We start from the raw sequence: 23,160 nt of genomic DNA on the forward strand, positions 1-23,160 counted from the left end.
GGAAGCTGAAGAGCTGGCAAGATGCCCATACTGCCTTTTCTGAGGATGGTATGCCAAATTAGATGCTATTCTCAGAGTGGCAAGAACTGTGACAGGTCTTCCTACGGGGCGGTAGGCTGACCCACAGAGAGGTAGTAGGAACTGCAGATGCTGGAGAATCTGAGATAACACGGTGTAGAGCTGGATGAACTCACCAGGCCAAGCAGCATCAGGGGAGAAGGAAAGCTGACGTTTCGGGCCTAGACCCTTCTTCAGAAAAAGCCAGGATAAGCCTTCATTTTCTGAAGAAGGGTCTAGGCCTGAAACGTCAGGCTTCCAGCTCCTGTGATGCAGCTTGGCCTGCTGTGTTCATCCAGCTCCACATCCTGTTATCTCTGATTCACAGAGAGCACTGGTTGCCAGAGGCCTGCAAAACGTTTGGGCTCAGCAGCACCCCAGATAAGGCAATGGCACTGCCAGAGGGACGGGTACTGGAATGCCAGGTAAAAATGTCTGGGGTAGGTGGAGGTGGTGTCACAGGATGGAGCCTATGGAGAGAGAGGTGTAAGGTGGTTGGCAGCAAGGGCAATGGGGGTGCCTCTTAGTGGCCCCATACTTTCCAATCTCTGGCTCTCGAAGGTGACAAGCCGACAATATGGCTTTTGCGTCAATCAGTGCTAATGGGATAAGGCTCATACATGATCATCTAATTTAGGATCTTAACTGGCAGCAGGATGGAAAGCCTGACCATGAGCCTTCCCATTCAGAACTTCATTGTGGTGACGGTGGAAAGGCAGTGAGGCTCTATTAGACCAACCTTCCTTTAAAATAAATGTATTTCCTGCTTCACGGCTCCCCATCAGTGAAAACAAAGCGTTCTGGCCTTAATTTGTGAGTTAAAGCTCAGGTCTTCCTTTACATTCCTGTGTTATTCCTGTGTTGCCAATCTTCATTTCCTCCTGGTAAAGCAAAGCATTGATTTTTAAAATTCCTATTTGTGTTTGTAATCCGTCCCATGTCCCTGTCCTCTCAAACTCTGTAACATTCCCCAAATGTAAAACCCTCAAAGTTCTCTGTGTTTATCTAACCCTGACCTTTTGTGCATCCCCCAATTTAATTGTTTCAGCACCAGGACCATCAACTGTAATTCTTGGAATTGATTCCCTAAATCTCTCTTACTCTAATTGTCTGTCTCTTTTAAGACACTTATTGATATCCACCACATAGACCACACTTTTGGTCATTTTGCACAATAGTGCAGAGGAGATTTACCAGGATGTTGCCTGGTCTGGAGCGCAGGCCCTATGAAGAAAGGCTGAGGGACTTGGGTCTGTTCTCATTGGAGAGAAGGAGGCTAAGAGGGGATTTAATAGAGACGTACAAGATGATCAGAGGAGTAGATAGCGTGGAAAGTGAGAGTCTTTTTCCAAGGATGATGACTTTAGCTTGTACAAGGGGACATAGCTACAAATTGAGGGGTGGTAGATTTAAGACAGATGTCAGAGGCAGGTTCTTTACTCAGAGTGGTAAGTGCGTGGAACGCCCTGCCTGCCAATGTAGTTAACTCAGCCACATTAGGGGCATTTAAACAGTCCTTGGTTAAGCATATAGATAATGATGGGATAGTGTAGGGGGAGGGGCTTAGATTAGTTCACAGGTCGGCGCAACATTGAGGGCTGAAGGGCCCGTTCTGTGCTGTATTGTTCTATGCTCTATAACATCTTATTGAATCTGCCTAATTTAGTTTCACAATGCTTCTGTGAAGTATCTGAGATGTATTTTTGCTCAAGAGCTATATAAATACATGTAGTTGTTGTGCATTGTGATAATATGTATGTTGTTGAGAAGATTAATTATCTGAAAAATTACTTTATAAAATCATTGGCTGAATATGTGTGTGCTTAAAATTCCTTTCAAATGGAGTACACTGATGATAGCAGCAAAATGTTGTATTTGCAAAGAATACAAGTTGCTTGAATGGAGACATTGATACTGCAATACTTTCAGAAAGAAATCATATGACTGAATTTGTCAGAAAAAATTATATTGAATTTGAACTCAGAGAACCTACCATCAACAATAGTCTGTATCCACTTCAGCTTTCTCTGACATTACTGTCATCAATTTTTGAATTGAAAACACACTGGAAGATCTCGTTACCACAAGTGGAGGGTTCTTAAATGAGAAGTCTGATTCGACACCGCTGTTGGTAGAAAAAGAGAACTGAACCAGTTGTTACTGATCTCTTATGCCTAAAGCTTGTGTGGAAGGTGGCTTCCACTGCAGGTCAATACTTGGACAATCTGTAATTTTTCTTTTAGTTAAATTAATACTTGGTCAGAAGGGTCTAGGCCCGAAACATCAGCTTTTGTGCTCCTGAGATGCTGCTTGGCCTGCTGTGTTCGTCCAGTTTTACACTTTGTTATCTTGGATTCTCCAGCATCTGCAGTTCCCATTATCACCTTCTGCTGAGTTTGTTTGGTTTGCAATAGACTGTTTCTTTATTTGTTAACTTAAGGAACCTGGTTGATTTGTTTCTGATATTGAGTCAAATGCAGTCAAATATATGTTTGGTGTTATTGCTTCCTCTTCAAATTTAAACTTTCTTGTAGTTAGTAGAGGAATAGGGCAAGAAAAGGAATCAGTCACCCCACCCCCCTGTTTGGGTCATAACAACATCTATGTCATGCTTTCTATGGAGTCTGTTTCAAATTATGGTTTTGGGCAATCGCGATCAAAAAGGATTTATTAAAGTATGGCTACTGTGTTCATATGGAGTGATGGAGATAAATATAGAATAGAATTAAGTAATAAAGCTCAAGTTTTGTCAAGGTGAAATACTCAACAGCAAAGCATAAAATAGATATTCAAAAAATACCATGGTAAAAATAAATTCTGGATACTGAGAAACAATTATAAGATAATAAAATGTGAGGCTGGATGAACACAGCAGGCCAAGCAGCATCTCAGGAGCACAAAAGCTGACGTTTCGGGCCTAGACCCTTCATCAGAGAGCGAAACGTCAGCTTTTGTGCTCCTGAGATGCTGCTTGGCCTGCTGTGTTCATCCAGCCTCACATTTTATTATCTTGGAATTCTCCAGCATCTGCAGTTCCCATTATCTCTATCTACTGAGAAACAATTGCCTGGTTCTGATCCTTGAGGTGGAAATCACACGCATCCTCTAGAAACAAACAGAATTTACAGTCATTTGGCCCACCTGCTCCACAGGAATCTCACCCTGTTCATCTAACTCCATCAGCATAACCTTCAATTCCATTCATCCAGTTTTCTTTATCTAGCTTCCTCTGAAATGCATCTATGCTTTTGGTTGAAATTGTTCATTGTAATACTGAGTTTCAGATTCTCACCACTCTGTAGGTAGAAAGGTTTCTCCTACATTACTTGATGGAACTTTTTTGTAACTAGCTTTTTTGTTAATGATTTCTTGGCTTTAAATTTGCCAATGAGTGGGAACAAATTCTACCCTGTCAAACTCTCATACATTTAAAGTCCTCTAATCATCTTCCTTCATCAGATTTTCCATTTCTAGACATTCAAGCTTTCCTACTAGGTATAACCTCTCAGTGCTTGTATCATTCCTGTAAATTTTTTCACATCTTCACCATTGTCTCAAGACCCTATTTCAACAATTATTAAAATAATTAAAAATCTGGCCAAGCTCCATTGTTGATTATATTAACAGTGCCCTTATTTCAAGGATGTCATCCATTTACTTCATCAAGTATTAATGTTCACTCACCTGCCTGTAGACCTGATGTTACTACAAAGACTTGATGAAAAGCTACGCTATTTACTTGAACTTTTTAATGCTTGTAGCATGTAACATTTTCAGAGATTATATAAATACAGAAGTATTCATAGTTGTGTAATTTGTACATAATCTATCAGCAGCAGTTAAATGGACTAATAATATTCCTTGCTTTATACACAAATCATTTAGCATCCATTAGGGAAATTGTTAGTCATCTTTGAATTCTTGATCATGCTTTGACAGCAACCTACAGCATTGACAGCACAAAGACGGAATAGTGAAGCCCATCAGAAAGAAAAAGTAATCACGCAGTAGGGGATATGTTATCTAATAACATTCCATGTTAGTTCAGAGGAGGTATCTAGTTTTGTCCAATTTCTGCATGTTCATAATGAGGTTGTTTTCTGACTTTCTAAACTGAATGTATATATTCTTTATTTTAATACCATTCCAATGCTCATCCCTACCATCCTTCAGGATCTCTGCACTCGTCAAATTTTAGCTTCTGCCTCAACCTCAATTTCTGTCAATCTACAAACCGTGCTTTCCACTAAACTCTGGGATTCACTTCCTGTGAATCTTAGAGAGCTGTTTGGACCAGTGTTTGTGAGTTTGATCAATTGCCAAATATGATTAGTCATTAGTGAGAAAGTGAAGCTTGTAGAAAGGGCTATACACAGAATACCTTTAGGTATTACAGGGATAAGTCAAGGCAAAAATCAAGGAATTTCTCAACCAAGACATCATAGAACCAGTTTAAAATCAGTAGGTGAGCCCAGTTCTGCTCATCTCTAAATGAAATGGTGGGAGCAGACAGTGTGGATGTGTGAAATGTGAATGAAGTGGTAATGAGAGAATGTCACCCAATTTCTAATGGGACAAAATCTTTCAAGAGGCATCAACCACTGAGGTGCTTTTCAAATTAGACTGAATGGGGATTCCAATAGCAGGAGCTTCATCCTAATTTAAAAAGCATTACAGTTTTTGGCATATGTTGTGGAATTTACTGGTACAAATCATGAGTCCACGTGCCAGGTGTTTCCCCAGAGTAGTTTGTGACCTAAAAATGTGCGTAAGCTCATATGTAAACCCATTTAATTTTCATGTGTTTCAGTTTAATATTAACAGCAGCACAACTTTATGCTTTTAAATAAGAAAAAAGGTTAATTCCACAACTATTGTTGAAAAGTACTAAAGCAAAATACAGTAAAGATATTACCGAAAATACAGATATAACAATTTCACGTAAGTAAACATAAAAATTATTTATGAAGATGGAAGAGAGATGAGTTTCTAATATTATTGCAGACTAGACTAGTTTAAAGCTTCTCTTTCTGAAGCGAAGGGATTGAAAAACTGAAGTTACATTCAGAGGTTGCAATGGCTTCAGAGGTGGAATAATTGGAGGTTGATCCCACAGGTGGACTAATCGGACAGGTCCCGACAGTGAGTAAAAGCATCATCCTTTCACTTTCATGGTACTGTAGTTTGTGGCTTTTGATTGCCTGGTCCGGCACAGCCATCTCTTTGCTCAATTACCTCTGATGCCTTCCTCTGTCTCCCTGTTGCGAAGCAGTTCCTGATCCAAGACCCTCTCTAGTAGTGTTCAATTAGTGTTTTCCTAAGTAATATCTTGAACCATCTTTTATCACAGTAAAATAAAACCACTGAAAATTTTGACTTTGCTGAATCATTGTTCCATAGCGCAAAATCAACAATGCTTGAATTTCATATGATGTCCCTCCTGGCTCCAGTTCAACACTATAGAACCTTTGACTATTCATACCTTTGGAGGGTTAAAAAATCCATCCTGGAATGCTTGAATTACTTAATGACATTTTGTGATTGATGCTTAAGATAACGTAATCTGATTGCTTTAGCTGCAACTGAATTGACAAGAGAAGTCACATGGTTTCCTGGAGTCATCTTGTAAGACTCCTTGTCTCCATGCAAAACGGATAGGCTTTCTTTACAAATACCTAATATTGTAACTTATGTATGTGGCACAAGATTGCTATTTAGCGTTAGTACCCCCAAAATTGACTAGCATAAATGCATTAGGTGATACAAAGGATCCCAGGAAAAGCCAATATCTCAGACAACATTTTTTTTCATGGATCCAAGAGAGAGAAACATATGAAATGGAGATTATCATTGTCTAGATTGCAGACAGCATAACTTACAATTATTGCAGGTAAGGGCTTCCTGAGCATGAGAGGTAATGCTAATGGGATAAGCCCACGAAAGGCAGATTCAATCCAGACAAAGCAGTAGTGCATAGAAACATGTAAACTATAGAACATTAACAAAATGAAAAGTTTTCTGGGATTTGTGAGCTATACATAGAGTTGTAGGATCTCTACAGTGTGCAAGCAGGCCATTCAGCCCGTTGAGTCCAAACTGACCCTTCGAACAGCATCCCACCCAGAACAACCTCCCTACCCTATCTCTATAACACTGCATTTTCCATGGCTAATTCATCTATCTTGCACATCCTGGGACACTATAGGCGAAATAGTTTGGCTTAACCACCTAATCTGCACATCTTTGGAACATGGGAGGAAATCACGTCACCTGGAGACATGAGGAGAACATGCAAACTCCACACAGACAGTTGCCAAAGGGCCCCTGGTGTTGTGAAACAGCAGTGCTAGCCACTGAGACACCGTGCTACTCCTATAGTATATCCCAAACTTTGTTAGCCTGGCTAATCCACTGCAGAAGCTGACCAGAAAGGATGAAGAGTTCAGATTTAATGAAGAACAGCAAGTTGTTTTGAAAGCCAGCTTGACAAGTTCCCAGAAACTGGTATATCTGGATCCAAATGCACTACCAAACTTGTCACAGATACTGTATCAGTAGCATTAGAAACATTGCTAGTTGAAATGGATGCTGAAGGCTGAGAAATTGTTGCCTCTGTGAATGGATGTCTCAGAACTTTCAGGGCATGTGAAAGATTCCGTGCATACTTGTTTGGTATTGAATTTGAATTAGACATGGATCACAAATAATTCGATGTGACTTATTCTTCCAGATTCAAACTATGCATCAGAAAAGAAAGATGGGTTTTGAGACTCCAGCAGTATAAGGCTAAGTCAGTTCACATTGCTGGAAAATAAATATTACTAACCACTGTCCTGACTACTGAGGGAGGATCAAACACACATTGAATCATAGAGCTATATAGAACAGAGACAGACGCTTTGGTTCAACTCATACATGACAACCAGATATCCTCAATTAACGTAGTCTCATTTTGCCAGTACTTGGTCTATATCCCTCTACACATTTCCTATTTATATACCATCCGGATACCTTATAAATAGTGCAATTGTACCAGCCTCAACCACTTCTTCCGGCAGCTCATTCCATACATGTACCATCCTCTGTATTAAAAAGCCGTCCCTTAGGTCCCATTAAAATCCTTCCCTTCTCACCTTAAACCTACGGTCTGTAGTTTTGGACTCCTCCACCCAGGGGAAAAGACATTGGTCATTCACCCTATCTATACACCTCATGATTTTATAAACGTCTATAACATCACCCCCTCAGCCTCCGATGTTCCTGGGAAAATAGCCCCAGCCTATTCAGCCTCTACCTGTAGCTCAAACCCTCCAACTCCAGCAACTTCTTTGTAAATTTTTCTGAACCCTTTCAAGTTTCACAACATCCTTCCTATAGCAGGAAGACCAACATTGAATGCAGTATTCCAAAAGAGGCCTAACCAATGTCCGGTACAGCCACAACATGACCTCCCAACTCCTATTGTCAATGCACTGATGAATAAAGGCTTGCATACCGAACGTCTCCTTCACTACAATATCACTAGAGAAGGAAGTTGAATCATTTGTGTGGTTTCTGCCAGTTCCTATTGCACTGCGAGCAATGACACCCAAAGCAATTGAAAAGAATCAGACAAAAATCCAGAATTGGAAGATGATGGAATGGGAATCTGAGCTGGACAGTGAGAGAGTAGCCCATTCAAAGCAAAGATTCAAATGTGTGTATATATGTAATACATGGGACTGTGCACAATTGAGAGGTGTGTTCCCAGACACAGCAGACTTGTAGTGTCACAAAATCTTAGGTCTAGACTGGTGATGCTAGCTCATGACAATCACTTGGGTGTGGTTGATACAAAACATTTGAATCAAAGTATGGTGACCAGAGATGAAGTAAAATGTAGAGCAGTTTGTCAAACCATGTCATGACTGTCAACTTACCAGCAGACACAATCTGTTAGAATCATTACACAGCAACTTGTTACCAGCTGGGCCATGGACAATGTAGTAGTTAACATCTTAGGTTCACTTCCATTAGAAAAATCCATACCAGTGGTGATTGACTTTTACGTCAATTACTGTAAATGTGCTGTAATGAAGTCTATCACAGCAGAGTGTATGCATTGACTGAAATGCTTGCAACATGCAGTCTAACAGTTACACTGCATTGAGACAATGGACATAAGTCATTTTACAGTGCTTTGCAAATTAAATGCAAGTCATTAGTGTTCAAGATCAAAGCGTGACACTTAAATGGCCACCGGCAAATGGAGAAAAGGAACAACGAAATCAATCCTTTGAGGTATGGATGAAGATCATTCAGGCTAAGCATAAAGATTGGAAGGAGGCATTGTTGTCAATTGTTATATATGGCCCTGAATACAGCAATTCAGTGCAACAGGAGAGACCCCAGGTTGGTAACTATTTAGATGCACAGTATGCACCTAAATGCTAGACCTAAGGGGTGTTATTGGTGAACAAGAGGTTTGACATTATGATGCTGAGAAAAAGGGTTCAGCAAGTTTCTACGCAATGCTGCTGAGAGGGGAGGATCTGTGGAAGGTGGATATGCCATATTACCCCAAGCTGTGCACTGTCATTGGCAAGAAGGGAAATAACGTGACTATGCAGTTGCCAGAAGAAGTACTATCTGTTAGAAGTTCTTCTCATGTCTAAAAGTATCATCATGACAGAGGCATGGCAGCTGATGAATCAATTGTAGGATCTGAGGTGAAGCTAACTTCCAGTAATATAGCCCGAGCTAGTGACAATGATACCAACAGACAATTTGCTATCCAGAGGGAAAAACATCAGTTCCAGAAGGAACAACAAAACTTCCTAATTCCTAAAATATGACCATGGTTCCTATGCTGGAATGGACGAAGGTTTGAGAGGAGGCAAACCAAGACAATATGAAGATTTTTGCGTAAATTAGCAACAGCATCTGAAATGGGAAATCAGTTTGGAGGAATGACTTATGGCTTAAAACAATGTGATTTTGAAGTTTGTTTTTGTGATGTTTGAAAATACGTGGGAAAGTGATTGGATTGGATCATTGAGGAACATTACATTACCTATCAATAATTATCATAATGGATATCGCAGTTAAATAGATAAAGGGAAATCAGAAACTCAATTAATGCTAGTTGAACAAGCAGAAATAGTTTTTCCAGAAAGTGAAATATTGTACGATATTAGATTATTGTACATTGAACTTACCTGATATTCAAAATTGAAGAAATTAATTGATTCAGTGTTAGGAAAATAAAGTGCTTACCACCTTCCTAGGATTCTCATTTCTCATTGGAATGTATCTTTGCATCATGTGAAAGTAATGCTTTACATATATTGTTCGAAATGATTATATGCAAACTTTGTGACTGAAAACAGTAATAGAATCCCTACAGTGTGGAAGCAGGCCATTCAGTCCATCAAGTCCACCCCAACCATCCAAAGAGTATCCCACCCTGACCCACCCCCTTCTCTATCCCTGTAACCCTGAATTTCCCCTGACTGACCCACCTAGCCTGCACATCCCAGGAAACTATGGGCGATTTAGTGTGGCCAATCCACCCAACCCACACAGTTTTGGACTGTGAGAAGAAACCAGAGGAAACCCATGCAGACACAGGGAGAATGTGCAAACTCCATACAGACAGTTGCCTGAGGGTGGAATTGAACCTGCGTCCCTGGTGCTGTGAGGCAGCTGTGCTCACCACTGAGCCACAAAAGGTAGTCAACATTGCATTTCCGCAGGACATTTCATATGAACATTTCATAAATGCCTTTGCCATATATACATTTGTTATTTCAATGACCAATAAGCTCAATATGTTAAAAAGTCTTAATTAAGTCCCATTTGTGAAAGGAATCACTGCAAACACTCTTTCATAAAGTGACATGGAAACAATATTGCTCACTGTAAAATCACAGAAATGCTTCATTTTAACAAACTGACTTGGAGATCCTGAAGGTTAATGAGTCTTGTAGCATATTTTCTAAACTGCAGCTTTATAAATATTGATCAAAAAAGGTCATATTTGAGGAAAAAGTACAAATGTCTTTGTAGATTTATCAGGGAAATGGAGATTCCACTAATCACTTAGGCTGCAAGGTTAAAACTCAAGTTTGAAATCCTGATCACAACTCTATAAATTACAGCCAATTTTCTTTTCCAGAAATTTCAATAAAAACTCATGAAACTTATCAGACGTTTTAAAGTTTTCATCTCTGGTTTGCTTTTGGTTTACTGGAAATACTAATCACAAGTCAAACCTGAGGCCCTAATTACTCTCCCAATTGAACATGCAAGATCCTATAAGCGCTACTCTGAAGAAGAGTAGGAGAGCACTCCCCAATGTGCCTAGTCAATATATGTTCCCCACCAACATCTCTATAGTGCATCTGGTCATTTACCACTTTGCAGTTTGTGGGAGTTTGCCGAATGTAAATTGTGGCCACAGCTCTTATATTACCACCCTTCAAAAGCACTTCACTAGATGTAAATCCTGAGGTCATAAAAGGCATTAAAGGTACAATGTTTCAAATCCGGCTGTCTGAAAAGCAGCTGCCTTATATTAATTTCATTTGTTATTGAATAAGTAAAATAACTTACCACAATAATTTGACAAGGTGCTACACTGGCACAGAGATTCTTTGAACTAGTTATCATTTTGTGTGTCGCAGTTTTCTTATATTCCAATTCATCTGAGTGGTCCTTGATTCAAATCAAGCCTGAACCGCATGATCTACTTAGAACAATCCAACCCAGCCCAATATTAATTTTTCAAATGGTATGTGTACACTATTATGCATTTGTTTTCCTAATTTTAATCAAAAGAACTTATTCAATCTTTGCCATGTGCTTCTTGCCAATTAAATTAAAGTTCTAATTTTTCAGTCTGAAAATTGGCAACATTTGAAATCCCACACTTGAACTAATGTGGCCAGCTTTTAGACACTTGCATGTAAATATGAGTTTTTAAAAAAATCTTTTCCTTTCATGTTATTCACCTGTGATAGTTTGATTTGATGGTGAAAGAACACTGGATGAATAGCCTGTAGGAATATAGCAAAAGGAGGTCATTCATTCCCTTGAGCATCTTTTGTTATTCAATTACATTATGTCCTTATCTATGTTTTAGGTCCATCACCCGGTCTTAGTTCTGTAACTCTTAATGCCCTTACCCAAAAGAATCTAATGATCTCAGTTTTGAAATATTCATTTGAACCCCTTAGCCTGAGCAGCACTTTGGGGGAAGAGAACAGATTTCCACTCTCACTTGTGCGAAGGAGCCCTTCCAAGCATCACTCATGAACAGCTTGGCATTGATTTTAAGGCCCTGTCCCCTTGTTCTAGACACTTTCAATTCAGGAAACAGCTTCTCTCTATCTGTCGTATCAACTCTATTCATCATCCTCAATACTTCACATAAGTCACCCCGTAATGTTCTAGACACTGGGAGATCTGAGATTCTCACATCTCTCTGGTTAATTCAATACTTCAGATGCCTGGATGGTTCAGAGATTACAGGCAACTGATAATCTTCACAATTGCCGCTGTCTACTGCATGCTTTAAAAGTTTCACATAAAAATATTTACGCACAGAGAAAGTTTATATAAAAATTACATCAAGAGATGGGGACAGAACTAATTTTCTCTGGAAACTAAGAATTGACCTCATAGAGGAGAGAAAACTGTTTTAATTTTTGCAAAGTGGGGTGAGGTGCATAGTGATAAGACAGCCACTGACAAATCTAACAGGGAATTCAAGAGGAGTGACATTCCTCTTTAATGAGATGGGGGGGTTTGGTGGAATGTGAAACTCACCATCACGGTGAATGGCTGAGGAGAATACCATAAATGCCTTTAAAGGGAAGCTACAAAAACACATGGGGCTAGATTTTGCAGTCTGCTGCAGCTACTGCTTTTTGGGTAAAGTATTGTGGGGAGCGGAGATGGTCGTGAAATGAATGGCTGCTCCATTTCCATAGGGTTGAGAAGTCCTACTTCAGAGAAGTGCCAACAATTCAGCTGGCTAACAACTTTATACCCTAATAGAATCATTCAGGTTGCAGACAACTGTTGCAACTACAGGCAAGCCGTAAGGGAGGTCATTACAGCTTGGAGGCACAGTCAGCTTGGGCTCAGAGACAGGGCTATGCTGTCCTGAACCGATTCATCTCTGTCCTATTTTGGAGCCATGGGAAGTGACTGGAGGTTATCACAACTGTTGCAGCTTTTGACTGAATTTTGACATGTAAGTACTCAGTGTCATTGCCAATTTTTACATTGCTTTCTAATGAACATTATAGAACATAGAACAATACAGCACAGAACAGGCCCTTCGGCCCTCGATGTTGCACCGACCTGCGAACTAATCTAAGCCCATCCCCTAAACTATCCCATCATTATCCATCTGCTTGTCCAAGGACTGTTTAAATGCCCCTAATGTGGCTGAGTTTGACCCAAAATGAAAAGATCCCAACACATTTTTAAAATCCATTTCTCAGGCTATCTCAGGTAGCTCGGTAAGAGTAATAAATTTACTCAGACATATTTTTTCTAATTTTTTAAACCTTCTTTAAAAATGCATTATTAGACACTATAAGCCCTGAAAGAATCAAGCAGTTGTAAAAAGATGATCGGGTACATAGGGAAAACACATCAATATTACAGTAAATATAAACAAAACTGACTTCAAATTAACTAGCATTAGAAGCTAATGAGCTAATATCCTCTAATGAAGGGTCTTGGCCCGAAACGTCAGCTTTTGTGCTCCTGAGATGCTGCTTGGCCTGCTGTGTTCATCCAGCTTCACACTTTGTTATCTTGGATTCTCCAGCAGCTGCAGTTCCCATTATCTCTGAGCTAATACCTTTACAACTTTTACAATGACATGAAATTTTCCAAAATATAACTTCTTAAAGTTATGCTTTGATCTTTGTGACCTACCAGTTTTTTAAAGGTTGGGCACCAATATACTAGATGGTGGTGATCATTGGTTTTGTAGGCAATACATAGTGCTGCTATATTACATCAGCAGTGGAGGAAGTGGATCATTGTGAATATGATACAAATCAGGTAGATTGCTCTAGACTTGATGGTGTCAAAGTTTCTTGTGCATTGTTCCAGAAACCGCCGACCTGTCATCCCAATGGAGGAAGCAGGTTCTTTCTATCTATATTATCAATTCTATTCATCATCCTCAAAGGCTCATTATATCACCCCTTAATCTTCTGTAGATGTGGAGTGATAAGATACACACCCAGGCAAGTACGATGCATTCCATTGTGGTCAGGCTTTGGGGAGTCAGGAGATGAGTTGCTTCATGGTTTCCATCCCCAGGCCTGCTCTTGTAGCCATTGTATTTATTTGCCTGCTTATAGCTTCAATAGGTCCACAGGCAGACAGTGTGCTGATGCCTCCACCACCCTCTGTAAAATTATATACAAGTGAGAGGGTGATTGGAAGGCTACACTATGCAATTAATGACCCCTGTCACTCTCAAACCCAGTAGTAGACTGATCAAATTTATCCCTTGAGTGAGACAGTAATAGAAAATACGTTGATGAGGTGTAGTAAGGTTGGGTGTTTTTATCTAAAAGTTGGCAACTCCACTCTTGTGGATTCTGGAAATTACTCTCCAGTACCTACTCAGGCACAATTTCAGCTTGTCTGTGGACAATCAACTTCTGCAATCTAGTACTGCTCCTGCATTTCTCCAAGCCTTAAACTTGCTCAGCTGCACCAAGCAAATGGTGCTTGTGTACATCTTCCACTTCACTCTCAGTTGCACTGAATTATTAATTGCACTCAGGCTTATTGAGAGCATCACAAAGCTCCCAAAATTGTTCCTGACCTTTAACCTCAATGTTTAGCTTCACCAACTGGTTCTCAAATGTTTTTCTGGGGGTCTTAGCTGCTTAGAACCTGTTACAGCAACACTTTTTCAGCAAGCAGCTTCTCCACGCTGCTAAGCACCTGACTGATGAGCAGCCCAAACGTAGCAATGATCCCTTCAGTCTGACTCTGTTTAATGCCTATAATTAATAGCTCAGTAACTTTTGAACTGTTATGATAACTTACTAAAAATCTTACATTGTTCCTAGGCAAGGTTACACATAGGAACCATTGAGATAGTGCAAGGAAAAAGGATGGTGGCATCAAGTCAATCAAGTGAATCTCTCATCAAGATGAGCTGTAGTGAGGATTCATGTTACTGAAAGCTTCATAACGTTCACCTAAATCAGTCTACTACATGAAGCATGGTTTACACCTTCAAGGAGAGAGACAGGAAGCTGATGGGCCTCCTTTTGCTATCAAAGCTGATGCAGTCACCAGCAGTTTGTCTGATACCACATTACTGACTGAGCACCTAAGTTGTAGCATTGCACATACAAAATCTATAAAACCCTTCACTATGCAGCCGTCAACTTCCACAAAGTATGGCTACTTCAGCCATGTGGGAGTGGAACCAAGATGTGCTGACTGACATAGATAGGGTCCCAATCCCACAATAATTCCTCCACGACCTCGCCCATTGACAGGTCTGTGGAGTCCTCTGGGTTCATAGCTCTCTGCAATTTCTGCACTCCTCCAATTCTAGCCATTATACATTCCTCATTTTTAGTGTTGGGACATAGTACTTCCAGTTGTGTAGACTGAGGCACTGAGTCCTGGCAAATGCATCTATGGATGGCCCTCCTGCACAACCTGGTCTCTGTTTTGTTTCACTGACATGTGTCACAACCCTGAAGGTTGGCACTGTAAGATAGCTGTGATTCTCTGGTGCCTAGGTTTTCATTATCCTCACAACAACAACAACAATTTTCCTTAATATGGCACCTTTAATGTGGTAAAACAACCCGAGGTGTTTCACAGGAACATTGTCAAACCCAGTTTGACAGTGATCATTACAAAAAGATATTAGGACAAGTGAATGAGTGCTTGGTCAATAAGGTCATTTTTAAGAAGAATATTGAAGAAAGAAAGAGAGGCAAAGATATGAAGAGGTTTGAAAAGGGAACTTCAGAACTCAGACCCTCAGGTGTTGATGATATGCCCACCCCTGATGGGTCAATTTGAACTGGGGATGTAGAAGGGGTCAGAATTGGTCATCCCAGAAGTCTTGGGGGGCGGTGGGAGGTTGTAGTTCTGGAGAAGGTTGGAATGACGATGGAGGATGAGTGCAAAAGCTGGGGTGTGGACATGGTTGAGAGTTCGAGGCCACAGTGTAATTAAGAAATAGAATGTTAAGGATTGAGGTGCTGTCAAACTTGGATTCAATATAGGCCAGCCAACTTAGGTTTGGAGTTAATTGCACCTAAAACACAAAAGTGATTGAATAAATTATAATGAAATTATCAGAATAGATTAGTTTTAAGATATCCTGAAGTAAATGAAGCAAACACATCCCTGATCATAATTGGTACTGTAGCATAATGCAGCGAATTTGACCTTTACAAGGGTAGTGAGTCACAGTGACTATAATCAATATTGTTTGCATCAGTTGGTTCCGTGACAATAATAATTCATTGAACAAGGTATGCATGCTTTCAGTCCTTCCAAGAAAATGTTACACATCTCTTACATCACATCAGAACAAAGCTCCTTTCACTGCATTTTAATCAGTTAATTGATCTAACTCCCCTTGCCATCCTCTTTTCAAACCTTATTATATATTCAGGATTGAGAAAATCTGCGGAGGCAAACTCATTGAAACAAGCAGCCCCACTCCTGCTGATTTCTAAAATGCTTTTTCTTTAACTACAGTGAGTTGAAGTGTCAGCGTGAAGCTCAGTGTCCTAAAGGACATTGATTGATGAACAAAGAAAATGACTGAGGTTTTTAGGCAATGTTTCTCTCTGACCTTTGATCCAGCTCCTATACAGCAGTTACTCAATCTTAGGAGTACACTCGGCAGTGGTGGAGGAAACCCAGTGATAAACCCCTGAACATCTGTCTTCTCTCAAAGGGGCTTAACTATGCCAATGGGATACTTGGTTTCATGAGCATGATTACTGCATACACAAGCAAGAATCTCATGCTAAACCTTGACGAATCTCCGATTAGACCATCATACTATTTTGGGCACCACTCTATCAAAACTAGGCAAGAGTCCCCATTTTGTTATGGCTCCAGATGGCATACCTCAAATTACTAAGTTTTCTGATGAGAAGGGGTCAACTGTATCCCCTTGGTCATTTAACTGTCCCATAGGTTGGTTACAATATGATTAATTTTATAGAATATCCCTTCCTTGTGGATACCTTTCTACCATGCCCAGATGAAGTCAAGTTGTAAAAGGAGGCAAGTTAAGCAGACTTTCATTAGTTATCAGTAAGCATTTATTAATGACTATATGCAAGAAGAAATGGTAATGCAATACTCATATGTAGAGATTATAAATAAGTGGTGAGTCTTAAATTGTCCTTGAAAGACTGATAGTTGAAAGTGCCAGGTATTACAATGAACGTTACCAGTAGCATTGTCTTTTTTCCTCATGCACTCGTGCTATGTGGGCATCCCTAGCCAGCCAGCATTTAATGTTCATCTCTGGTTGCCCTTCAGAAGCTTTCTGGAGCTGCTGTAGTCCATGTGCTGTAGGTTGCCCCACAATGTTTTGAGAGTGGGAATTCCAAGATGTTAAATCACAGACAGTGAAAAAAATGGCAATATTTTTCCAAGTTAGGATGATGAGTGATTTGGAGGAGAACTTGTATGTGGTGGTGTTCCCAAGTATCCATTACCGTTGTCTTTCAAGAATGGAAGTGGTTGTGGGATTGGAAGGTGCCCTCTCAGGATCTTTGGTGAATTTCTGAGTGCATCCTGTAGATAGCACACAATGTTGTTACTGAATTTTGGTAGACTAGGTGCTTGTGCATGTGGTACCACACTTTGTTAAGTGGACTACTTTGTCCTGGTCGGTGTCAAGCTTCTTGAGAGTTGTTGGATATTCACCCATCCAGGCAAGTATTCCATCACACTCGTGACTTGTGCAATGTAGAACGTGGACAGGTTTGGGGAATCAGGAGGTGAGTTACTCATCGCATTATTCCTAGTCTTTGGCCTGCTTTTGCAACCACTGTATTTATGGGGCAAGCCTAGTTGAGTTTCTGGTCAACGGCAACTCTAAGTGAGTCGATAGTGGGAGATTCTGTGATGGTAACACCATTGAATGTCAAGGGATAGTAGTTACATTGTCTCTTATTGGAGATGGTCATTGCCATGCATTTGTGTGGCACAAATGCTACTTGCCACTTGTGAGCCCAAGCCTGGATGTTGTCCAGCTGTTGTTACATTTGAACGCGGACTGCTTCAGTATCTAAGGAGGGATGGATTGTGTCGAATATTGTGCAATCATCAGCAAACATCCCCACTTCTGACCTTATATTGGAGGGAAGCAGCTAATGACAATTTGACCCAGGACACTACCCTGAGAAACACGTGGAAGAGTCCTGGAGCTGAGATGACTGACCTCCAACAACGACAACTGTCTTCTTACATGCCAGGTATGATTCCAACTAGCAGAAAGTTCGCCTGTTGATTCCCACTGATTCCAGTTTTGCTAAGGCACCTTGATGTCAAGGATTGTCACTTTCTCCTCACTGCTGGAATTTAGCTCTTTTGGTAAATGTTGATAAATGAAGAGAGATGGTAGAAACTGCCAATACTGGAGAATCTGAGAAGTAGCATCCAGGCCCAAAATGTCAGCTTTCCTGCTCCTCTGATGCTGTCTGCCTGCTGTATTCATCCAGGGAATACCAAGGATCCTTGTGTTGGAATTATGTATTCAGAACCATTCCCAGACAGCAGTATTTTTTAAACAAATTCATTCTTACTGTGACTTAATGAATGAATCGATTATTTTTGGTAAGATACGAGATGCATTTGTCTCACTATTAAAAGCTCTATAATGAAGAAATAATGGCACAATCTAACAGGTCCTATTTAATTTTTGAACTCAAAATCAAAGCAGTCACTGGAAGAACATTGATTTTCTTTTTCTTGTTGCAAACATCTTCCTCCAAGTGTGAAAGCTGGCAGGCAAAGGTTCAAGTTAAGTCAACAAAAAATCCATCCTAGCCAGCAGCTTTCTCCTTTGGTAATAACACAGCTCTATTTTTTTTTAATCTTTTGCTTGGAAATAAATGTCTATCCAAACTTGACTTCAACAGATAACCAAAGGACTGATCAGTGAAACTAAATATACAGTCAATCCATTCCTTGTTCCTTTAGTTAAATACAACTAATCTACTAATTGAGGTTGTTGACCTCATCACCAAGCTGGCTTGTTTTTGTTCAGATGTTTCATCATCATGCTAGGTGACATTATCAGTGGAGCCTTTGATGAGGCGATGTTACTCTATTGAAGTATTGATTGATTGAAGTATAGGGGAGAACCATGCCTCTAGGAATTCCCGCGCATGTCTAAATGTACTGAGAGAGTTCATCATGCCGTTTTGCTACTAGCTGAGAAAAATGGCACAACGAACTCTCCTTAATATCAGTACATTCAGACAATGAAGGCCATCAATTTAACTGAGACAATGTAACCGTAGTAGCCCAAACCAAGCATGGACAAGCGTGGGAATTCCTAGAGGCATGCTTAAATCAACAAATGTATAGAATCAAAACCTGAAAAGACAGTACTCATCATAACGGGCCGAACAGTATAAATTCCAATCGGAGTAGAATAACGTCACTTCATCGGAGGGTGCGCTGATAATGTACCCTTGCATGGCGATGAAATGTCTGGACGAAAACAAGCCAGCTCGGCGATCAAGTCAACAACTTCACCCACAATCCAAGCTACAGATCTTTGCCAAATTTTCTATCAGTGGTTCAAAGCTAAATTTCTTCCACATCCCTGACTCAATGGTGGGGAGAGGTTCCTCAGGCTCAGATAGTTGTGCTCAAAATCCAGGCCAACACAATCAGCGCAGTACCAAGGGAGTGTTGCACTCTAAAATTGCTACATTTCAGTTCAGGTGTTAATCCAAGGACCTGACTGAGCTCTTGGTTGGATATATTTCGGAAGAGAGAGGGGAGTTAGCTTTGATGTCCTAGTCAACATTTATCCCTCAATCAACATCATGAGAACAGATGATATGGTTGTTATTGCTTGGTGTTTCTCAGATCTTGCTGTGTTCAAAATGTCTGCTCAGTTTCCTACATCTGCAACAGTGTGAACTCTCCAAATATACTTAATTGGGTAGAAAGCATTCTGAGGTTATCAAAGGTCCCACAGAAATGCAAGTCCTTTTTTTTGATATTTCTGGCTTAGTGTTAAAGAAATGAAAAAGAAAACATTTCATTAGGAATTTTTTCTTGGGAAAATAACTGTTCTTTTACTCACCAGTAAATCCCAGACTTCCCAAGGATCTTATGCACAAATTTCTCCGTAGCAGCTTCAGGAATCTCCCAGTTTTGTTTACGTGCTGGTCTATTCATCCACATGTCCCACCACTTATTTAATCTCTCTCGACAGAAGTGGTTAACCACACATTTGAAATCAAAATTTCTGTGAAATTTTAACTGACTCCAAGATGGTCACATAAATCTCCAGGAAATCAATTATATCATTATAGACTTCAGTCTTGACCGGTTGTGAAATACGTTACATTTATGACTGAGACATTTCCTTGCAACCTTGAATCCAGTTGTAATTCATATTTTGTTCTAGATTCTTTAAAAAGAATGGTGTTAACTGCTGATCTTTTGATCATGTCCGTTGCAATGTCACTACTTGCAGCCCTTCAGTTAAAGATAATGTTGTTTAAACCCAATGGGAAATTCAGCAGAAACATCTTGAGCCAGAAAGTAATGAGAACTCATTACTACAAGAAGTGGCTAAGGTGGATAGCTAGATGTACAGTAATCAAGGGAACAATCTATAAAGCAAAATATGATTATAATGATACGGTTAAGGAAAAGGTCAGGCTCCATACGCTGGTGTCATAGGCAGGACTTTACTCAATCCAAAATTGACACACACTGACTGGCTTACTCCAGAGCCATGGTGGATGTGTTAAATGAGTGCAGAGTGTTCCTTCTGGACCTGACTGATGTGCTGCAGTCTTCATGCAAATCTTACAGTAGGCAGTAAAATAAAAACAAGGAACTGTGGACGTGGGAAATCCTGACAATGAGCAGACTCATTAAGGCCAGAGATGAGCCATTAAGTTGTTTATATTGCACAATGAAAGAGATTTTAAATAGAAACAATGACAACAAGTCTCACTTGCTTTAATTCACCTGTAATTTCCTCCTCATTAACAAGGACAACAATACCATGCCACCTTTTCCTGCTGAGCAGGTTTGGCAGACTTACTTTTAGTCAGAACTAAACTGAACAGCATCTGCAGTTCCTATTATCTCTGGACAGAATAAGGTTTCTGTTTAAGGAACAGTAGAAACTGCAGATGCTGGAGAATCTGAGATAACAAGGTGTAGAGCTGGATGAACACAGCAGGCCAAGCATCATCTGAGGAGCAGGAAGGCTGACGTTTCGGGCCTAGACCCTTCTTCAGAAAGAACGGTCTAGGCCCAAAACGTCAGCCTTCCTGCTCCTCTGATGCTGCTTGGCCAGCTGTGTTCATCCAGCTCTACACCTTATTATCTCAAGGTTTCTGTTTAGCCTGACTGACTATACTCTTAGGCAACACCCAAACCCTTACTTATCTCTCTCAATAGATCGTACCTAACATGTGACAACACAGTGTGGAGCTGGATGAGCACAGCAGGACGGACAGCATCAGAGAAGCAGGAAAGTTGACGCTTCCGGTCGGGGCACTTCTTCAGAAAATTTTTTATCTGTCTCTGAAGAAGAGTCACAACCTGAAACGTCAACCTTCCAGCTCCTCAGCTGCTGCCTGGCCTGCTGTGTTCCTTCAGCCCCACACTGTTGTCTCTGACTCTAGCATCTCCAGTTCTTGCTATCTTTGAGTGCCCAACATGTGAGTTAAATGAGTGCAGAGTGTACCTTCTGGACCTGACTGATGTTCTGCAGTCTTCATGTGAGTTATTCCTTGTTTTCTATTGCACAGGCAGCTAGGCACTTGATTTCTGATCCCTCCTTCTATCCCTTTGTTAGCCAGACATGTACTACTGTGCATCTGCACTCGGTCACCTCTATACCCTCCTCCCCAACACCCCACCTTCTTTGAAACTGTCCGAATAGGTAGATACATTCCAAATGGGATGATAAGTGGGATTCTCTAGGAATTGAAAATTAGTGTCCAGGATGCTGACCTCGAGAAAACCTAGGAAATTCTTTAAAACAATTCTGTTAAAACAATAGTTATTTGAAAAAGATTGTTTAACTACTATGAATCATTCAATTAAGTCCTAATTGTGTTGAGCTTTATTGGAGGGATTCCCATTGTGAAACCTGGTGTTTTTGCATTGTTACTTCCCAAACACACCTTGTTAATTACCTACCCTGCTCCGACAGCATCTGTCACATTTGATTCCAGCTCCATCTCTGCATACACCATTCCCAAAAAAGCTGCCACTCAGCTTATATCTGTCAAAAGACTGGCAAACCCCCTTTTTGTGGCATTTTTAAAAAGCCACGGGGTGGCATGGTGGCTCAGTAGTTAGCACTGCAGCCTCACAGCACCAGGGACCCAGGTTCGATTCCAACCTCGGGCGACTGTCTGTGTCGAGTTTGCACATTCTCCCCGTGTCTGCATGGGTTTCCTTCAGGTGCTCTGGTTTCCTCCCACAGTCCAAAGATGTGCAGGCTAGGTGGATCGGCCATGCTAAAATTGCCTGTAGTGTTCAGGGATGTGTGGGTTATGGGGGGTGGGTCTGGGTGGGATGCTTCAAGGAGCGGTGTGGACTTATTGGGCTGAAGGTCCTGTTTCCACACTGTAGGGAATCTAATCTAATCTAATCATCATGCACTGGGTATGCATGTAGCATGGGAACATACCCTTCGGTCCTACTAATCCATGCTGACCATGTTCCCAAACTAAACTAGTCCCCCTTGTCTGTGTTTGGCCCACATCCCTCCAAACCATTCTTAATCATGCAGTTATCCAAATGTCCTTTCAATGTTGTAATTATAACCGCATCCATCACTTCTTCTGGCAGTTCATTCCACACATGAATCACTCTTCATAGAAAAAGGTTGCCCTGCATGTCCTTTTTAAAACTTTCCCCTCTCACCTTAAAAATATGTCCCACCAGTTTGAAGCCCCCTACCCCCACAACCCTAGAGAGGAGATCCTTGCTATTCACCTGATCTCTGCCCCTATGCCGGAATGTTATCAGGGCCTATAAACTTTGCAGTATCCAATGTCTCCAATTATTTCTTGGTATCACGTGGAATGAATCAATTTGGCTGAAGCCTGGTATCTGTAATGCTGGCGACCGCACAATGAGGCTGAAATGGGTCAACCACTTGGAACTTAGCTGAATATTGCTGCAATTGGTTCAGCCTTATCTTTTCCAATGACGTGTTGGTCTCTTCCATCATTGAAGATGGAGATTGTAGTGACTGTAATGAGGTTGGCCAGATGGACGTCGTAGAATATGAGTTCCTTGACTGGGGCTGTTAACCTGGCCCAATCAGGGAGGCCTGGCTGACAGCTATAAACAGGAGTGTTAAAGATCTGTCTCTTTGAGGAAGCCGAATCATTGTTAAGTATTATGCATGTGTAAATAAAGGCAGGCTTAGTGATGAGATACCAGCCTCTGTGGAGTTACTTCAGGGTTGTCTATGGAGCCTCCTCCTCCAATGAGTTATTTAATTGTCCAACACCATTCACAACTAGATTTGGCAGCACTGCTTAGATCTGATCTGTTGGTTGTGGGATTGCTTAGCTCTATCACATGCTGCTCAGCATGCATTTAGCCCTGTTTGGTAATTTCACCAGGTTGGCACCTCATTTTTAAGTATGCATGATGCTGCTCCTGACATGCCCTCCTGCACTCTCTGTTGAATCGGGGTTGGTCCCCTGACTTGGTGGTAATGCTGAATGGGAAATATGCCCAGTCGTAAGATTGTAGGTTATGCTGGAATACAATTTTGCTGCTGCTGAAGGCCCATAGTGCCCCATGAATGCCCAGTCTGGAGTTGCTAGATCTGTTTGTAAACTGCTCCCTTCGCATGGT

This window comes from Stegostoma tigrinum, chromosome 3 (genome assembly GCF_030684315.1).
Source record: "Stegostoma tigrinum isolate sSteTig4 chromosome 3, sSteTig4.hap1, whole genome shotgun sequence".
Lineage (NCBI taxonomy): Eukaryota > Metazoa > Chordata > Chondrichthyes > Orectolobiformes > Stegostomatidae > Stegostoma > Stegostoma tigrinum.